Source organism: Giraffa tippelskirchi, chromosome 6 (assembly GCF_054371585.1).
Source record: "Giraffa tippelskirchi isolate mGirTip1 chromosome 6, T2T-mGirTip1v1.2.pri, whole genome shotgun sequence".
NCBI classification, from domain to species: Eukaryota; Metazoa; Chordata; class Mammalia; order Artiodactyla; family Giraffidae; genus Giraffa; species Giraffa tippelskirchi.
In genome coordinates, this window is record NC_137280.1 from 98,160,722 (window position 1) to 98,179,922 (window position 19,201).

Genomic DNA, 19,201 nt, shown 5'->3' on the forward strand with positions numbered 1-19,201 from the left:
TTTTTTTTTGTTTTAAAGAGAGAGAATGAGAAAGGAATAGGAAGATACACACTGAAATTTTAACAGCAGGCTTTCTCTAGCTGGTAAGATTATGAATGATTTGAATTTTTTTCCATTTGTGCTTATCAATAGTTTCTAAAATGTCTACAGTGTACCCAAATTACTGTATAATGGCAAATATATGTATAACATAAAATTTACCATTTTAACCATTTTTCAGTGTGCAATTCAATAACATTAAGTACATTTATATTGTGGTGTAGCCATCACTACTACCATCCAACTACAGAATTTTTTCATCATCCTCAACATAGACTCCAAACCCAGCAATCTAATTCCTCATTCTCTCCTACTGCTGGTGGTTGGCAACCCCCATTCTCCTTTCTATCTCTATGAATTTGACTATTTTAAGAACCTCATATAAGTTGAATCATACAATATTTTCCCTTTTGTGTCTGGCTTATTTCACTTCCTACTTTAGAAAGTGAAATACTTTAGTTTTCAATGTTTATCCATGCGGCATGAATTCAGGAATTTCACTCATGCATGTGACAGAATTTCATTCCTTTTTAAGGCTGAATAATATTCCATGTGTATATATACCACATTTTGTTTATCTACTCATCTGTCAATGGACACTTGTCAACTGTTTGCACCTTTAGGCTAATACGAACATGGGTACACAAATGACTCTTTGAGACTGGTTTTAGTTCTTTTTGATTCTACCAGAGGTAGAATTGCTGGATTATATGGTAAGTTTATTTTTCATTTTTTGAGGAACTGCCATCCTATTTTCCACAATGGCTGTACCATTTCCACAGTGGCAGGGCATCAGTTCAGTTCAGTTCAGTCACTCAGTTGTGTCTGACTTTGCGACCCCATGGACTGCAGCATGCCAGGCTTCCCTGTCCATCACCAACTCCAACTCCCAGAGCTTGCTCAAACTCATGTCCATCAAGTTGGTGATGCCATCCAACCATCTCATCCTCTGTCATCCCCTTCTCCTCCTACCTTTAGTCTTTCCCAGTCAGGTCTTTTCCAATGAGTCAGTTCTTTGCATCAGGTGGCCAAAGTATTGGAGCTTCAGCTTCAGCAGAAGTCCTTCCATAGCGGTTCTAATTTCTCCACACCTTCATCAACACTTTATTTTCTTTCTTTCTTTTTTTAATAATTGTCATTCTAAAGGGTGTGAAGTGGTATCTCACTGCGGTTTTGACTTGCATTTCCCTAATCCAAACTAATTATTATTTTTTAAAATATTTATTTATTTGGCTGTGCTTAGTTTCAGCATGGAGATCAAGATTTTTAGTTGTGGCATGAGGGATCTAGTTCCTTGACCAGGGATCAAACCTGGGCCCCCTGCATTGGGAGCACAGAGTCTTAGCTACTAGACCACCAGGGAAGTCTCAAACTATTTATTTTTAATCCAGTTTTGCCTGAATCAAATCATTTGTCCTTTACTTCTTCATAATATGGACCTTTTCCTCCTTTTTTGCAATACTCAATCTTTGCACTATGGTTTTTTTAAATTGTGGTAAAATACACACAACACAAAATTTACATTCATAACCATTTATAAATGTACAGTTCAATACTGCTAAGTAAATTCACTGTTGTGACCAAACTTTACAATGATTCGAAGAACCAAAAGGCTATTAAAAAACAGGAAGAAGAAATATGTGGATCCTCAGGCCCTGAAGATGTTCACACACTTTGGCTCAGCCTTGGCAGAGACGTGCATTCATCTAGAGCACTGCTGATGTGCTGGGCTCTGTGCCAGGTAGGAGGAGGCACTGAAGTGAGCGTAGTCTGGTCTCTGCCCTCAGATTTCAACCTCTGTGGGAAGTAGTTACACCCAAAGCTTCTGTGGGCTCAGTGGGCCACACTGTCTTCAGGTAGAGTGTGGAGAAGGCAGCACAGATGAGGTGGCATGTGAGCTGTGCCCCAAAAGAAGAGCAGACGTTTGTAGGTGTGTGAGGGCAGAAAGGAACTGGTCTGTGCTGTTGGGCTGTGGCAGCCCCTCCATTAGCACTTGGTAATGATTTATGCCTCTCTTCCCTACTTGATTATAAGCTTCATGAGAGCAGGGCCAGGTAGTCTCGTTCACTGTTGAACCTGCTCTGCCCAGCGCAGACAGGGATAAAATGAATACTTGCTGAATAAATGAGCAGGTGAGGAGAAGGAAGAGGGGAGAGGAGATGTCTCCTTCCAGAATCTTGGCCACGAGAGGCAGACAGCATGGCTGTACTCCATGGGAAAGGGGATGGAAGGAAACATCACAGGGATGATGGAGATGGGAGCATGCCAAGTACTGCACCCCAGGAGCCAGCGGAGAAGGAGAGTTTGAAGACCCAGGTTTGAGAGAGCTGACAGGCTTGACTGCTGGATAGGGGGCTGGGTGAAAGGGGAGAGATGGGGGTGCAGGGTCAATGGGAGGACAGGGGTCTCTCATTTTATGATATGTGGATGGTCAATATGAAGAAGACAGGAAATGCAAGTCACTGACAAGGATGTGAAGCAACTGGAGCTCTTACACACTGCCGGGAGAGTGCTCTTCCAGGCTTCAGACAGCACTCTGGTTGCTGGTTGGTGCAGGCTACCATTTGGGCCAATCAAGGGAACCATAGCATCTGCACTTGGACTATCGGACATGAAATACTTTATGTCCAGAGCAATTTCCAAGATGGGCCTGAATCCAGGGCACAGGGAACAACTAAGAGCCCAGAGTTGGCTCTGTGCTCACCAGGCTCCAAACTGTCAACTTTGCCCACATGCCTCCATGGACCTCAGCTCATGTCAGAGAGCTGGCAGGACTTCAGTCAGCAGAAGGTAGACTCTGCTCTTTTCAAGAACACATGGTGCCAGCTCTGGGCACTGTGGTAAACTCAATCAGGGTATGCACACCCAGTCAGGCACCAGCATCTGAGCCCTCTACCAGATGAGCGGCATGTGTGCCAACACAGAGCCCTCATGGGATAGCACTGCTTGACATCTGTGGAGCTCCAGCCTGAGGCAAGGACTCTGTGTGTGATCTGTATTTTTTTTGCATCTTCCTTTCCAATTTGGAGGACATTATCACTGAGTTACCAATTGCCACTTCACCCACTGTGGGGGAGCACAGAGAAGTGTCCAGCAGTCCTGGATGAGGCTGCAGCAGGGAAGATGAGCACAGATGATGCAATGAGGACTTAATAGAAGGCAAGGTGTAATTGGGAGCCACATTGTGTGTTCTCACTCTAAGTGCTGCAGAAGTTCAGAGGACTAAGGGGTCAAGTATGGGGAAGGAGGCCAATGAAGGTCCTGGAGCAGGGTCCCCAAGGTGGGGCACAGAGGACAGAGAAGACCAGTACAGGTGAGGGAAACAACTGGGACCTACATGCAAACCTGTAGAACTCAAGAGCTAGCCAGGCCTGGCCTCATGTGGAAGAGTCCCACAGGCTGCCTTTTGACCCAGGACAGAGGCCACAGACAGCAGGCCTCCCTCAGCTTCACATGGAGCACATGCTCCATTGCCCTCAGCCTGACCACAATGCCACATGAGCTGTGTCCCATTCATGCTGGCCTGGAAACTGGGAAGTACCTGGCATGGGGCCCCTCCACTTCCTCCACATGACTGCCTAGAGTTCCACAGGGACCAGAAAGGGGTGATTTTTGTGGTCAGGAAATGCCTGCGGCAGCTGTGGACACCACAGGCCCTCCCTGAACTTGTCTGAAGTGGAGACCACATTCCCAAAGACTTTCAACTGCCTGAACTCTAGCTCCAATCTCTTGCTTCTTCCTGGGCGGCTCATCGTGGCATGGCAGGTAACAGGCATCTTTCTCCACGTCCATTAGGTCTCTCAGATCCAAAATACTCTAAGCTCAAAGGCAGAACACTGAGAAGCAGAACAGCAGATATGAAGTTGTGGTTTAGCTCAATGGTTTTTAACCTTGGCTGCACACTAGAGCCACCTAAGGAACTTCTTAAAAGTACTCATGTCCAAACACTTCAACAGGCACTTTGCAAAGAGAGGACCTAATGGCTAGCATGTGAAAAGCTGCTCAACTGCATTAGTCATTAGGGAAATGCAAATTAAAACCACACTGTGATATCATCACACACCCACCAGAATGGCTAACACGAAAAAGTTGGAAAACACCAATCAAAGATGTAGAGCAACCAGAGCTCTCATACATCACTGAGAAAGTATAAATTGGTGCAGTTACTTTGGAAATTATTTGGCATAAGGTACTAAAGCTGTACAGAATGATTTTCATACTTGCCCAGCAACTCCATGTCCAAGTATGGACCCAACAGAAATGCAAGCAAATGTGCTCTAAGATACCAATGAAGGCTCATAGCAGCAGTAGTCATAATAACCCCAAATGGCCAACTACAACCCAGATACAACTACACCCTCAAATACAGAGAAGCAGAGGAATATCCACATGGAACACCCTATAGCAATGAGAATGAACTAGCTGCAACAACTACAAGCAATTGTAAAATAGCTTTGATGAACTTCACAAATACAATGTTGAGCAGAAGAAGCCAGATATAAAAGAATATATTCTATTTGATTCTACTTATATAATACAAAGCATAAAACAGGTAAAACTAAATTTCTACCATTAGAAATGAAAATGGTGGTTACGCTTTGGGGCACCAGCGGATGCAAGTGATGTTTCTTGATCTGGAAGCAGCTTAGGATAAACTCACTTTGTCAAAATTCACCAAGCTTTACGCTCTTGGTTTTGGGGTTTTTTTTCCTTATTATTTTTTGCATGTATATTATCTGTCAATAAAGACTTAATTTTTTTTTTTTTACAAAAGCCCAGATCAATTCAGTCAGTATCTTTGGGGGTGAGGATGAGGTCCAGGAGTCAGTACTTTCAATATTCTAGATAACTGTAATGTGCAGCCAGGATTGAAAGCTATTGGTTTAATTTCTTGGGAGAAGCAGATCTACTAAGAGGCTGTAAATGGTCTTGATATAAGGCACTTCCAGCTTGGTAGAGTGAGATGCTGGGGTGAGAAATCCAACTTTGTTGATGCGATGAAGCCTCCTGCCTGGGCAGAGGAAGTACTGCAGTATGATGTTGTAATGTGTTTCTTCCCTGGCAGGGTCTGCTGAAAGCTGGTTGCATCAGTTTGCAGTGGTGCATCATGGGAATCAAGTGGGCCCTGGCCCCTCCTCAGGCAAGGCGGGGTGTATAGGTTCCATTCAAGGTGTCTATGTTTGTGGCTAACAGCCCACTCTGGGCTCTAGATGTTGCCCAAACTCTCTGGCCTCTGTGTCCAGATTAGGAACTAGCGACATCTTGCTGAGGACCATGGCAGGCTTGGTGCACATGCCTGGGTTCAGAATTTTCCTTCTGTTCCATGTGGTTAGTGGCAGTCACCCAAGCAATGGCTGAATTCTCGCACACCCTAACCTGGGCTGGATGAAGCATAAGCTGGAATCAAGATTGCCAGAAGAAATATAAATAACCTCAGATATGCAGATGACACCCTTATGACAGAAAGCAAAGAAGAACAAAAGAGCCTCTTGATGAAAGTAAAAGAGGAGAGTGAAAAAGTTGGCTAAAAATTCAACATTCAGAAAACTAAGATCATGGCATCCGGTCCCATCACTTTATGGCAAATAGATGGGGAAACAATAGAAACAATGAGAGACTTTCTTTTTTTGGGCTCCAAAATCACTGCAGATGGTGACTGCAGCCATGAAATTAAAAGACGCTTACTCCTTGGAAGAAATGCTATGACCAGTCTAGACAGCATATTAAAAAGCAGAGACATTACTTTGCCAACAAAGGGCCATCTAGTCAAAGCTATGGTTTTTCCAGTAGTCATGCATGGATGTGAGAGTTGGAATATAAGGAAAGCTGAGCGCTGAAGAATTGATGCTTTTGACCTGTGGTGTTGGAGGAGACTCTTGACAGTCCCTTGGACTGCAAGGAGATCCAACCAGTCTATCCTAAAGGAAATCAGTCCTGAATATTCATTGGAAGGACTGATGCTGAAGCTGAAACTCCAATACTTTGGCCACCTGATGCGAAGAACTGACTCATCTGAAAAGACCCTGATGCTGGGAAAGATTGAATGTGGGAGGAGAAGGGGATGACAGAGGATAAGAAGGTTGGATGGTATCACTGACTCAATGGACATGAGTTTGAGTAAACTCCAGGAGTTGGTGATGGACAGGGAAGTCTGCTGTGCTGTAGTCCAAGGGGTCGCAAAGAGTTGGACATGACTGAGCAACTGAACTGAACTGGAGCAAACTATGGGCAGTATGGAAAGGACAAGACAGGACATGGACTTACATACTACACAAGTGTTCTGCCCGCTTGGGGCCCATCCACTCACCCAGAAGTGCATGGACCTTGAACCTTTGGCTATGGGAGGAGTGCAGAAAGGCCCCAGAAACCTCCCCCAGCCCTCCAGGGTCCTCCACTTTCTGGCCAGGGGCTGGCTCTTCTGGCCACATTCCTACATATGTCTCCCAGCGACACGTTTACAGAGCAAGTATGAACAGGTTGGGGCCGGGGGGGGCTTTGGTTGGGCTCACTTGGCTGAAGGACACAGAGTGGTGTAGGTTGAAAGAGAATAAGGTAAACCGAAAAAGGCTACATCACTTGAGGGTAGCCACACTAAAAATAACACACCCTTCTCCAACTGCCCAGTCTCCACTCCTCAAATTATTAATAAAATAATTTTATTTATTAATAAAAAGAAAAGTCCTTAAGAGGTAAGAGAATCATGAATAAGGAAGCCAGGGTATAAGCGTGTCTCTCTACTGAAGCTGCAACTCTCGATTTTCCTGGCTTTGGGCTCCTTCCTGTGAAACAGGGTAATGCCTCCAGGCCTTTTCCTCCTGCCCAGGAGTCTGCTGGAGTGGGTCGAGGAGGTTGGGCCCTGAGGGCTGAGCCTGTGCTGCCCTTGGCTGGGACATCAGACCCCGTGTGCCACCTCACCGCCTGTCTGTGAACTGCCACAGTGGCAACCTTGGCCAGCCACAGTGATAACTACCCCGTCCTGTCATCATCTTTGAGAAGTATTTATGATACATTTCTTTTTTCTGCTTTAGGAAATGGGTGGCCAGGAAGAGTTCTTGCTTGAAAGGGGTGCATAAATTCACCAAGGGGTTGACTGGACAGCAGGTGAGGAGGTAAGAGAATCCAGAGAGCATTTCAGAAGGTGAGTCGTGAGGTCTGAGCTCAGAGCTGCCATGGGAGAGCTCAGCTGCTGTAGGATGTGAGCCCTGATGCTGCTGCAGGGCCGTGGGCCTCACTGGGGTCTAGGGGACAGACAAGCACATGGCACTTCCCAGAGCAAAAGCATGAGAGAAGCTACTGACCAGGAAGCACAGAGGCCTGGCAGGTCTGAACTGAGGGACTTCTAATGTCACACTGGGGGAATCCCACTCAGAATTGCTCTGGATGTCCCCCAAATACCCACTTTACCTTAAGACCCAGCAAGGATCTGTTATGCAGGAAGGGATTTAATCCTTTTCTAAAACCCCTGATATTTTCCAGCCTGTCATATAATTTCTGAAAGTCATCATAAATTCTTTCTCCTGGTTTCCTTCTATTTACATGCTTATTTTCCTTTTCAAAACACTCCAGTAACATTTCCCCATATGAAGACGTCACTAATCCTGTACCCTCTACTATCTATTCTGCTTAACAACTAGGAAGTGAATTTTCAAAAGCCCCTGAGCAACCCAGAGATGTCAGGGAGCTCACACAGAACATTTCAAAGAGGATGCTTCAGGGCTCACGCAGGGACCATTCTTGTTTTAGAAGCAAATCAGAAGTTTCTGTCTGGGCAGGGTCCCGGTAAGAAACAGATGCACACTGTACAGGTAAGGAGCAGAGCTTAAGGAAGGACTGTTTCCAAGGGGGTGAGCAGCATCAAGGGAAGGAGAAACACCTTGGAGCCAGTGACAATGGGGAGCTGTTACCATGGCCTGGAGGGAGGAGGAGGTGGGACTGTTGTTACTAGGACCCTGAGAGAGCTGCAGGAAAGGGCTGCTGAGAGTTGCAGTGGCTTTAAGGAGAAGAACACAGACCTGACCTGAGGCCTGGCAAGGGAGGGAGCTGGCGGGGCGGGGGGAGGGGTGTATAAAGTACCCTAATACACCTCAACATTACTCTCTTATCTCCTGCAGGGGCCTTCACCTGCCCAAACCCAACTGGAAGCACGAGGGCATGGAGCCTGGTTGGTGCAATCCACAAAGGTCAAATACTGGGAGGTGTGGGAAAGGGCAGAAAATGTGTAGGGGCAGGCTGGTAGGGGGACACCCTGCATGTGTGCGTCCTAAGTTACTGCAGTTGTGTCCAATTCTTTGTGACCCCATGGACTGTAGCCCGCCAGGCTCCTCTTTCCATGGGATTTTTCAGGCAAGGATACTGGAGTAGGTTACCATGCCTTCCTCCAGGGAATCTTCCCCACCCAAGGATTGAACTCGAGTCTCCTGCATTGGCAGGCAAATTCTTTTCTGTTGATCCACCAGGGAAGTCCATACCCTGCATGGTCATCTAGTTTAGTAGCCATTTAAAGGGAGCAAATTAGAAGTTAATGTGCTGTAATATGGCCCCCTCACCACATATAAATGGTAAAAGAGGCAGTCAGAGACACAGATGTCCATGAAATAAGGTTTAAGGAGTTTTGGTACAGTGATCTGCATCCTCAACATGAAGGGGGACAGATAGCTTTACTTAGTTTAATAGTTCTGAAGTAAACATGTATGTTCATAAAGAAGATTCTAAATTATCAATAACACATTAAATGTGGCCACTGTACTACTTAACAGAGCTTCAACAGGGAAGGGAAGATTATAACACAATTTAGAGATACCATATATCCACTCAAGGGGATTCCCAGGTGGCGCAGTGGTAAAGAACCCACCTGCCAATGCAGGAGATGTAACAGACCCAGGTTCAATCCCTGGGTCGGGAAGATCCCGTGGAGAAGGAAATAGCAACCCACTCCAGTATTCTTGCCTGGAAAATCCCACAGACAGAGGAGCCTCGCAGGGGGTTGCAAAGAGCTGGACACAACTGAGCGCACGCACACACACACACACACACACACACACATCCATTCAAAAGAAGTATAACAAGCTACTATTAAACATGTCAGGTTATTCACATGTCTCTACCTCCTTTTTCTCCTGAAGTGTCACTAAAAATGCCAGTCAAGAAGTAAAATGGTATACACGCTCAAGAGCAAACAGAATGGTAAAGAGACATTAGCGGATGAGAGATCTCAGCAAACTCTGGGAAACTGGAAAGCAGATGGAAGAATGAGGGAGGGCTGATATGGAAAAAGTTAGTCTCTTAAGGGCTCCCAAAGGGGGAGACTGACGTGAGGCAAGCCACTTCTGTCTCAGAACCCTGGGGGAGCTCAGACCTTGGGGACACCAGGTATTACGATGGTGGGGTTCAAGTACAGAGAGGGTAGGGAAAGAAACCAGGGCAATTGTTTGGAATCCTCCCAGATCCCATGTCATATTCTGTCCAACACAGCAGGAGACTGAAGATACTAAATGGGAGAGACCCTGGCAAAAGAGAGTGCAGATGAACACAAGGATGTAAATGGAGGAATGACAGCAAGTCTGCATACCCCACCTTGCCCAGGCACGTATCATCCTGTAACACAGTATAGTGAATTTAAAACATGGCTGCAAAAATTTTTGACACTTTTTGAGAGGGAGGACTCTTATCCTTTCCTTAATCTGGGTGGGCTTATACTATAGGGGAAGTGATGTTATGTGACTTCCAAAGCCAGGCCATAAAAGGCCCTGCAGCTTCCATATTGCTGGCAGGAACATTCACACTAGAATCCTGAGCTACAACACAAGAGGTCCAACTACCAAGCTGTTGTCCTGGGGAGGCCATGTGTCGTCTGCCTGGTCTCCAGTCCCGCTGCACCCAGTCTTCTGGCTATCCCTGCCAAGTGAAGAACCATCTTGGAAGTGGATCTTCAGCTGCAGCTGGTTCCAACTTTCAGCCATCTCGGACACTGTCAAGCAGAGAAGAGCCATGCCTTTTCCCAATTCCTGACTTGCAGTACACCAAAGTGGTTGCTGTTTATGCTACTAAGTCTTGGTGTGGTTTGTTGGGCAGTAACAGTAATTGGAACAGGAGTTAGAATACTTCTCTTGAGAGGCCATATAGCTCTAGAGCAATGGTTCTTAAGGAGGTAATTTTGCTCCCCAGAGAACATTTGGTGACGTTTATTGACATTTTTGGTTATCACAACTCTGGGAGGGGGGTTACTACTGGCAACTGGTGAGCAGAGTTTAGTGATACTGCTAACAGCCTACAACAGAGAATCATTTGGCCCCGAGTGTCAACATGCCAAGGTGGAGAAAGCCAGCTCTAGAGAGAAGAGTCTGACATTTAGAGGCTTGTTAATGAAAAGACTGGCTTGCTTCCTAGAGTGATGTCCCAGTCAAGTTTTCCCCAAATACAGTTTAATTCAGCTTTTTATTGCTTCACTCATAAATATCAATAGATATTTCTGGTATTTGAGGAAAACTTCCAACGTGGAAGAGAGAGAGAGAGAAAACAAAAAGAAGTCAGGTGGAAACAAAGACAATTTAGAGAACAGAAAAATATTAAAACAAAACTAACAGATAAATGAAAAATAAGTAATACCTTCAGAGAAATAAATGGGAGATAGTGTATCCATAAAACAAGGCTGTAATATTATGAAAAAGAAGCAACCAGAAGTAAGAATGAGTACTTGTATATTAAAAATATAAAAGCCAAAAATTTTAAAAATCAAGAAAGTATATCCAAAAGGCAAACAGAGGGGAAATGAAAGAGAAAACATAAGAAAATTAGATGATTACTCCAGTAGGTTCAACAGGTAAAACAGACGGGAGAAAATTATCAAAGAATTAATTTTTTTCCCCCAGAACTCAAGGACAGATACATCACACATGACTTAGTACAGCAGTAAAGAATGTCTACACTCACTATGTATTGCTGCTGCTACTGTTGCTAAGTCGCTTCAGTCGTGTCCGACTCTTAGCGACCCCATGGGCTGCAGCCCACCAGGCTCCTCCGTCCATGGGATTCTCCAGGCAAGAGTACTGGTGTGGGGTGCCATTGCCTTCTCCCACTATGTATTGAGTTAATCAAAAATCTTGTTAGTCTTACTGGAAGGATGGAAGAAGAAGAACTGGAGGCGGTTTTGTAGGTGAGCTCAATTCTCAGCTACCACAAGGAGTCCACAGAGGTCTAAAACTGGTAAATCAAGAAATAACATCATAAATAGAAACAGAAAATAATAAAAGGGTTGAGGGGGGTTCCTCTGAATAGAGTGGGGCAGAAAAACATCGAGAGAGGATTTTTACTAATATTATAAGCTTCTATTTTGTTTAAACCATGTGCGTGGATTATTTTGATAAATTTGATAAAATAAAAATTTCTTAAAAATGAATCCAATAAACAAACTGCAGTGTAATGGGATTAAATTTAATTATTTGGAAAATTCACCCAGGTGGGCAAGCCATGCCCTAAGAATGCTCAATAAACTGGCACGGGCAGCACATAGCTCATTCATGTGGAAGAAGTCTCCTGATATCACTGGCCAGCAGCTGGTGGGTGGGAGTGGGGGTGGGGATGGGGGGGTGGCAGAGCAGGCCTTGGGCAGTCATCACCAGATCCCTTTCCCAGAAGGTTGTGTTTGCTTGGGAGATCCTGCCCTTGAGTGTGGATTCTGATGGTGGGCCAACAGTTGAGCCCACGGCTGGAGCCACAGGTCCCTCCCCACAGATGCAGGAGTCAGCTTGTCTCAGCAGCCAACGGTTACTATATACACCCATTATCATCTGACGAGTCACCATATCTCCTACCAGAGGCTCCCCAGGTGGTGGGGGGGAGGTGGCAAAGTGGGGAACGTGCTTGTGAGGTCTGGAGCCTTACCTCTGAGGTACATCTAAATGGGCACCAGCCCTCAAGCCTAACCATCCTTTTCCTTCACCCACTGCCTGTTACCCCTCTCCACTACCTTCTGCCTCAATCCTCAGGAGCTTTGCCCTGGAGACTGCTCAGCTGGCCTGCCTGAAGTTTGTTTTCTCTTTTAAACCTTTTCAACTGTTACTTCCTTTTTAAAAATTACATCATCATTATATAACTGTGGATGAAAAATATTGCCTGCAATATCAGCAAACAAGGGATGCTACGACCATCAAGCTGTCAGTCATTACCACCACCCCCAACAGCAGTGAGCCTGAGATACTGCCCAGAATACTGGCCTTAGACAGCTAAGGTGCATATCAAAGGAATGATTTCAATGAGCCCAGACTCTTGCATCTTCCCATACACAGAAAAGTGCTAAATTCATTAACTCGAGGTGTCTGGTTTTCTTTAATTAACAGTAATTTTTTGATGTTCTTACTACCTGCTCTTTGTGGCAAAACTCCTCTGTATCCTGGCTCCTCCTTTACCTTACCTCTTTGAGAACAGTCCCTCAGAGCTATCTGAGAGGCTGACTCCCAGGCTTGAAGTCCTCATAAAATTCATGGAATAAAACACAATTCTCATTTAGGCTGTGTATTTTTTTTTTTCAGTCAATGTAAGTAACATGTATTCCTTGCAGGAAACTTTCAAAGTGTTGAAAATCATCTATAATTCTAACCAGCCAAATAAAATCAATATTTGTCTATGAATTTGCAGAATGCTTCCAGGCTTCCTCACAGGTACCCAGGAAAAGTACTACTGGTTCATGTCTCATCTGAATGCCACCAGCACTCACTACATGTTGGACCCTGAGCTGGGCCTTTAGAGGTGTTCAGTTCAGTTCAGTCGCTCAGTCGTGTCCGGCTCTCTGCGACCCCATGAATTGCAGCACGCCAGGCCTCTCTGTCCATCACCAACTCCCGGAGTCTACCCAAACCCATGTTCATCGAGTCGGTGATGCCATCCAACCATCTCATCCTCTGTCGTCCCCTTCTCCTCCCGCCCCCAATCCTACCCAGCATTAGGGTCTTTTCCAATGAGTCAACCCTTTGCATGAGGTGGCCAAAGTATTGGAGTTTCAGCTTCAACATCAGACCTTCCAATGAACACCCAGGATTGATCTCTTTTAGGATGGATTGATTGGATCTTCTTGCAGTCCAAGGGACTCTCAAGAGTCTTCTCCAACACCATAGTTCAAAAGCATCAATTCTGCGGCACTCAGCTTTCTTCACCGTCCAACTCTCACATCCATACATGACCACTGGAAAAACCATAGCCTTGACTAGACGGACTTTTGTTGGCAAAGTAATGTCTCTGCTTTTAAACATGCTATCTAGGTTGGCCATAACCTTTCTGCCAAGGAGTAAGCGTCTTTTAATTTCATGGCTACAGTCACCATCAGCAGTGATTCTGGAGCCCAAAAAAGTAAAGTCTGACACTGTTTCCACTGTTTCCCCATCTATTTCCCATGGAGTGATGGGACCAGATGCCATGATCTTAGTTTTCTGAACGTTGAGCTTTAAGCCAACTTTTTCACTCTCCTCCTTCACCTTCATCAAGAGGCTCTTTAGTTCTTCTTCACTTTCTGCCATTAGGGTGGTGTCATCCGCATATCTGAGGTTATTGATATTTCTCCCGGCAATCTTGATTCCAGCTTGTGCTTCCTCCAGCCCAGCGTTTCTCATGATGTACTCTGCATATAAGTTAAATAAGCAGGGTGACAATATACAGCCTTGATGTACTCCTTTTCCTATTTGGAACCAGTCTGTTGTTCCATGTCCAGTTCTAACTGTTGCTTCCTGACCTGCATACAGGTTTCTCAAGAGACAGGTCAGATGGTCTGGTATTCCCATCTCTTTCAGAATTTTCCACAGTTTATTGTGATCCACACAGTCAAAGGCTTTGGCATAATCAATAAAGCAGAAATAGATGTTTTTCTGGAACTCTCTTGCTTTTTCGATGATCCAGTGGATATTGGCAATTTGATCTCTGGTTCCTCTGCCTTTTCTAAAACCAGCTTGAACATCTGGAAGTTCACGGCTCATGTATTGCTGAAGCCTGGCTTGGAGAATTTTGAGCATTACTTTACTAGCATGTGAGATGAGTGCAATTGTGCGGTAGTTTGAGCATTCTTTGGCATTGCCTTTCTTTGGGATTGGAACGAAAACTGACCTTTTCCAGTCCTGTGGCCACTGCTGAGTTTTCCAAATTTGCTGGCATATCGAGTGCAGCACTTTCACCGCATCACCTTTGAGGATTTGAAATAGCTCAACTGGAATTCCATCACCTCCACTAGCTTTGTTCGTAGTGATGCCCCCTAAGGCCCACTTGACTTCACATTCCAGGATGTCTGGCTCTAGGTGAGTGATCACACCATCGTCATTATCTGGGTCGTGAAGATCTTTTTTGTACAGTTCTTCTGTGTATTCTTGCCACTTCTACTTAATATCTTCTGCTTCTGTTAGGTCCATACCATTTCTGTCCTTTATCGAGCCTATCTTTGCATGAAATGTTCCTTTGGTATCTCTAATTTTCTTGAAGAGGTCTCTAGTCTTTCCCAATCTGTTGTTTTCCTCTATTTGTTTGCACTGATTGCTGAGGAAGGCTTTCTTATCTCTCCTTGCTATTCTTTGGAACTCTGCATTCAGATGAGAATATCTTCCCTTTTCTCCTTTGCTTTTCGCTTCTCTTCTCTTCCCAGCTATCTGTAAGGCCTCCTCAGACAGCCATTTGGCTTTTTTGCATTTCTTTTCCATGGGGATTTTCTTGATCCCTGTCTCCTGTACAATGTCACGAACCTCTGTCCATAGTTCATCAGGCACTCTGTCTATCAGGTCTAGTCCCTTAAATCTATTTGTCACTTCCACTGTATACTCATAAGGGATTTGATCTAGGTCATACCTGAATGGTCTAGTGGTTTTCCCTACTTTCTTCAATTGAAGTCTGAATTTGGCAATAAGCAGTTCATGATCTGAGCCACAGTCTGCTCCTGGTCTTGTTTTTGCTGACTGTATAGAGCTTCTCCATCTTTGGCTGCAAAGAATATAATCAATCTGATTTCGGTGTTGACCATCTGGTGATGTCCACGTGTAGAGTCTTCTCCTGTGTTGTTGGAATAGGGTGTTTGCTATTACCAGTGCGTTCTCGTGGCAAAACTCTATTAGCCTTTGCCCTGCTTCATTCTGTACTCCAAGGCCAAACTTGCCTGTTACGCCAGGTGTTTCTTGACTTCCTACTTTTGCATTCCAGTCCCCTATAATGAAAACGACATCTTTTTTGGTGTTTTTAGAGGTGTTAATCCCACTAAATCCTCACAACTCTACGAGGCAGGCCTTATTATGCCCATTTTACAGGCAGGAGACAGAGGCTCAGGGAGATCACATCACTTGCCTGAGTTCTCATGTGGGTTAAGAGACTGATCTCCATTTAAACCCACTAGGCTGAATACAAAGCTACTTTCCTTGGATGTTTTGTTAAGATGTTTCCATTTTTCTCTTTCTGTTGTGTTGTATCTCACAGGCCTATAAGGCCTGTACTTGCCCAGTTTCAAGACTGAAGAAAGAGCCTGGAGTCAGTGACAGACATCAATGAATATAATGGATAGGGGGCTCCATCTTACAAGTGTGAAGCAAATTCCTGGAGCAACACCCCATCATGTGATGGTGAGCAGGACAAGGAGGCAGCCTTTGCTCCTGGTAAGGGGAGACTGCCTGTTACAGGGGGAATAGACAGCAGGTTGGCTCATCAGATACCAGGGAGACTAGCAGAGGGGCACGCCCTTTGCTGCCTCTTGGACAAGAACAATCTCTAGTTGGGGCCTGTGGCAAGCAAGTATATAGGAAGGTCAGTCATGTGAATAGTGTGTAGGTGAAGCAGGCACTGATCCAGCAGGGCATGTACAGAGAGCAAGAGAATAGCCATTCTGGGCTTCCCTGCTGGCTCAGCGGTAAAGAATCCACCTGCCAGTGCAGGAGACATGGGTTCAGTGTCTGATCTGGGAAGATCCCACGTGCCAATGAGCTACTAAGCCTGTGTGCCACAACTACTGAGCCTGTGCTCTAGAGCCGGGGAGCCACAACTACTGAGCCCATGTGCCGCAGCTACTGAAGCCTGTGCACCCTAGAGCTCGTGTTCCACAAGAGAAGTCATCGCAATGAGAAGCCCTCACATCACAAATGGAGAATAGACCCCATTCTCCGCAACAAGAGAAAAGCCTGAGCAGCAATGAAGACCCAGCAAAGCCAAAAATAAATAAATAAAATTATATTTAAAAAACAAAACAAAAAAGAGAAGAGCTCTTCTGAGTGGCCTGACCATACACTTTTTTTTTTAAACCTAGCAATATATGCAAACATTGTTCTTATCAATATACATACACCCCTAGGTCATGTGGCTGTATGACATGTCCTTGTGTAGATATGCCAGATTTTAAACAACCAACTCCTTTTGTTGGGCTTTCCAATGTTTCCTTTTTTTCTATTATAAACAATGCAGTTATAAATATATTCATCCACCTTTGCAAAAATGTGTTTATTTCCAGAGGATAAATTCCAGATGGTAGAACTGCTTGGACAAAAGCTAGATACATTTTTAAAAGTTGCCCCTTTTCCAATCACATCAGCAGTACACATCGTTGCACATTACCCCCACATTCATTATTTACTGAGTATTCACTTTTTAAAATCTGGACTGTGATTTAACACAGAAACAGAGACCCCTTTATGCTGGAAGCATCCTAGTATATTCCTCTAGATTTAGAACCAAACCATTCTTACTTTAAATTAAAAAAAAAAAAAAAGCCCAAACACTCTGCCAAGGCCTGCTCTGACTTCAGCAGGCGGGGTAGAACCTCCAGAGAGACCAAAGAAGAGAAGAGGCCTGGAGGAAGGAAAGCAGGGGAGGAGGACCAGGCTGTGGGCCCATGACTGACTGACGTGGGGGAGGTTGCCAGGTTTTCCCAAGGGCAGCACTGTCTTCCTGGGTCTGGAGACTGGACAGCTACCTCTGCTGACCCATTCCTCAATACTGATTTGTTCCTCACTGTCCCCAGCTCTCACTCTAACCGAGAAGTCAACACGAGTTCCCGCACCTTCACTTTATTTGGCTGCCAAAACTTTCAGCCCTCTGGGTCTTCATTGAATACATTTCAAGGCCTTTTAGGTTGAGAAGTTTTAAACTAGACACACAGTCTTATTGTTCTTTTACCTTGATGTTGTTTTCCTTCAACAGGCTGCAGACTGGCACCTGTAGGTAAAAAGGAAAGTAAGTGATTAAGGGAGAGCACTAAGGGGGAGCCTTGGGGCAAAGTAAACCTGAATAGAAGTTGAGTGATGAGTGCTCATCTGCGGCAACTCAGCTGTGAGTTGGCTGCATGCTGGCCCAAGGCAGAAACAGCTCCCTGACATCCACACAGGGGCATTCTCCTGCCCAGGGCAGTTCTTTCTCATTTGGCTCACTGACGTTCGTATGCTGGCAGAAACCCCTTTCCCCCCGTCTCAAGGCCTTGTATAAACAGTAAGTGGCTCTGTCATACTTTTTTTTTTTTGCGGGGGGTAGGTGGGGGTGGGCATGGCATGTGGTATATGGGATCTTAGTTCCATGACCCAGGATCAAACCCATGTCCCCTGCAGTGGAAGTGTGGAGTCTTAACCACTGGACCACCAGGGAAGTCCCCATCATACATTTTTATTCATACATCCATTCACCAAATATTTACTGAGCACCTACCATATGCCAGGCACTGTCCTTGGGCTCTAGAAATATAGCACGAGACAAAACAGATGAAAACCCTGCCCCTGTGGAACTTGAAGACCAACCAACCAAATAAATTAATTAAATAAGTAATCAGAAAAGTTCACTGCTCTGGAGAAAAAAACAAAGCAAAAGATGGTAGAAGGAAATGTTGGAGCAGAAGGTGGAAAGGAGTGCTAAAACTGTAAATACTGTAGCCAGGGAAGCCCAGATATCTGAGAAGATGACTTATGAACAAAGACGTGAAAGAAATGAGGACATGCACCCTGAGAATAAGTGGGGAAGAAGCTTCCCAGGTGGGGTCAACAGCATGTGCAAAGGCCTGAAGGGGAGAGCCTGTTTGAGATGGTAAAGATCAGAGAGGAGGGGAGTGTGGCCAGGGAAGAGTGAGTGAAGAGGAAGTAAGGGAGGGGAGCAGAGAGGTAGTGAGAGGCTCCAGAGTGTGCAGAGCAATGACGTTCATCAGGCATTGACCTTGAGCTTTGACTCAAAATGGGGGCCACTGGAAAGTTTTACACAGAGAAGGGACACAATGTGTCTCACACTTTAACAAGGTCACTCTGGATGTTGTGTTGAGGGTAACCTGGGGAGCACAGGTGAAACCAATTGGGAGGATACTGCAGAAATCCTGGAAAAGACAATGGTGGGTTGGACTGGAGAGGTAGCATGGGGCAGGGACAGGTATTGAGATCTAGTCAGATACTAGAAAGTAGAGCCAACAGGATATGTTAATGGATTTAGAAGAGAAATATGAAATAAAGGAGTCAAAGAGGACTCTGAGATTTTGGCCTGAGCAAATGAGAAGGAATAGTCATTATTTGCATGCAGAAGCCTGATGATGAAGCATGTCTGGCAGGGAGATAAGGAACTCAATTTTGTTAAGCATGAGATGACTTTTAGACACTCAAGTGGAGAGGTGACTAGGCAGGTGGATATATGTGTCTGGAGTTCATGGGAGAGAGATCCAGACTGGAAATGAAGATTTGCAAGTGCTCAGCATGTAGTTCTTATGAAGCCATGGTATAGGAGGAGGTCACCAAGGTGGGTAACTGTCAATACACAAGCTACCTTCAGTTCATAAAGACTGTGTGTATGCTTAGTTGCTCAGTTGTGTCCGGCTCTTTGTGATCCCATGGACTGTAGCCTGCCAGGCTCCCCTGTCCATGGGGACTCTCCAGACAAGAATACTGGTGTGGGTTGCCATGTCCTCCTCCAGGGGGATCTTCTCAACCCAGGGATCGAACCCAGGTCTCCCACATTGCAGGCAGATTCTTTACCATCTGAGCCACTAGGGAAGCCCTCATGAAGACTGAGCTCCATTCAATTGCTCAGCAAAGGAGACTGAGAAGGAGTAGCAAGTACAATAGGAAGGAAACCAGGAGAAAGGGTTTTGAGGAGATGGAGCAATTCACTGTGATAGTCAAGTCATATGAGGTCAGATAATTAATAACTGGATTTAGTGTCTTGGAAGCACAGGTGATCTCGGTCAAGGGCC

At 45.2% G+C, this 19,201-nt stretch overlaps 1 protein-coding gene across 4 annotated transcripts in view; it reads right to left on the minus strand.

Moving 5' to 3' along the window:
• RAD50 (RAD50 double strand break repair protein) overlaps positions 1–19,201 on the minus strand; it is a 259,106-nt gene that overhangs the window by 203,727 nt on the left and 36,178 nt on the right. For all 4 annotated transcript variants that reach the window (XR_014056630.1, XR_014056633.1, XM_081500071.1 and 1 more), the window contains exon 3: positions 17,161–17,199. The gene's annotated coding sequence lies outside the window, so the exon portion shown is untranslated. The remainder of the gene's footprint in view (positions 1–17,160; positions 17,200–19,201) is intronic.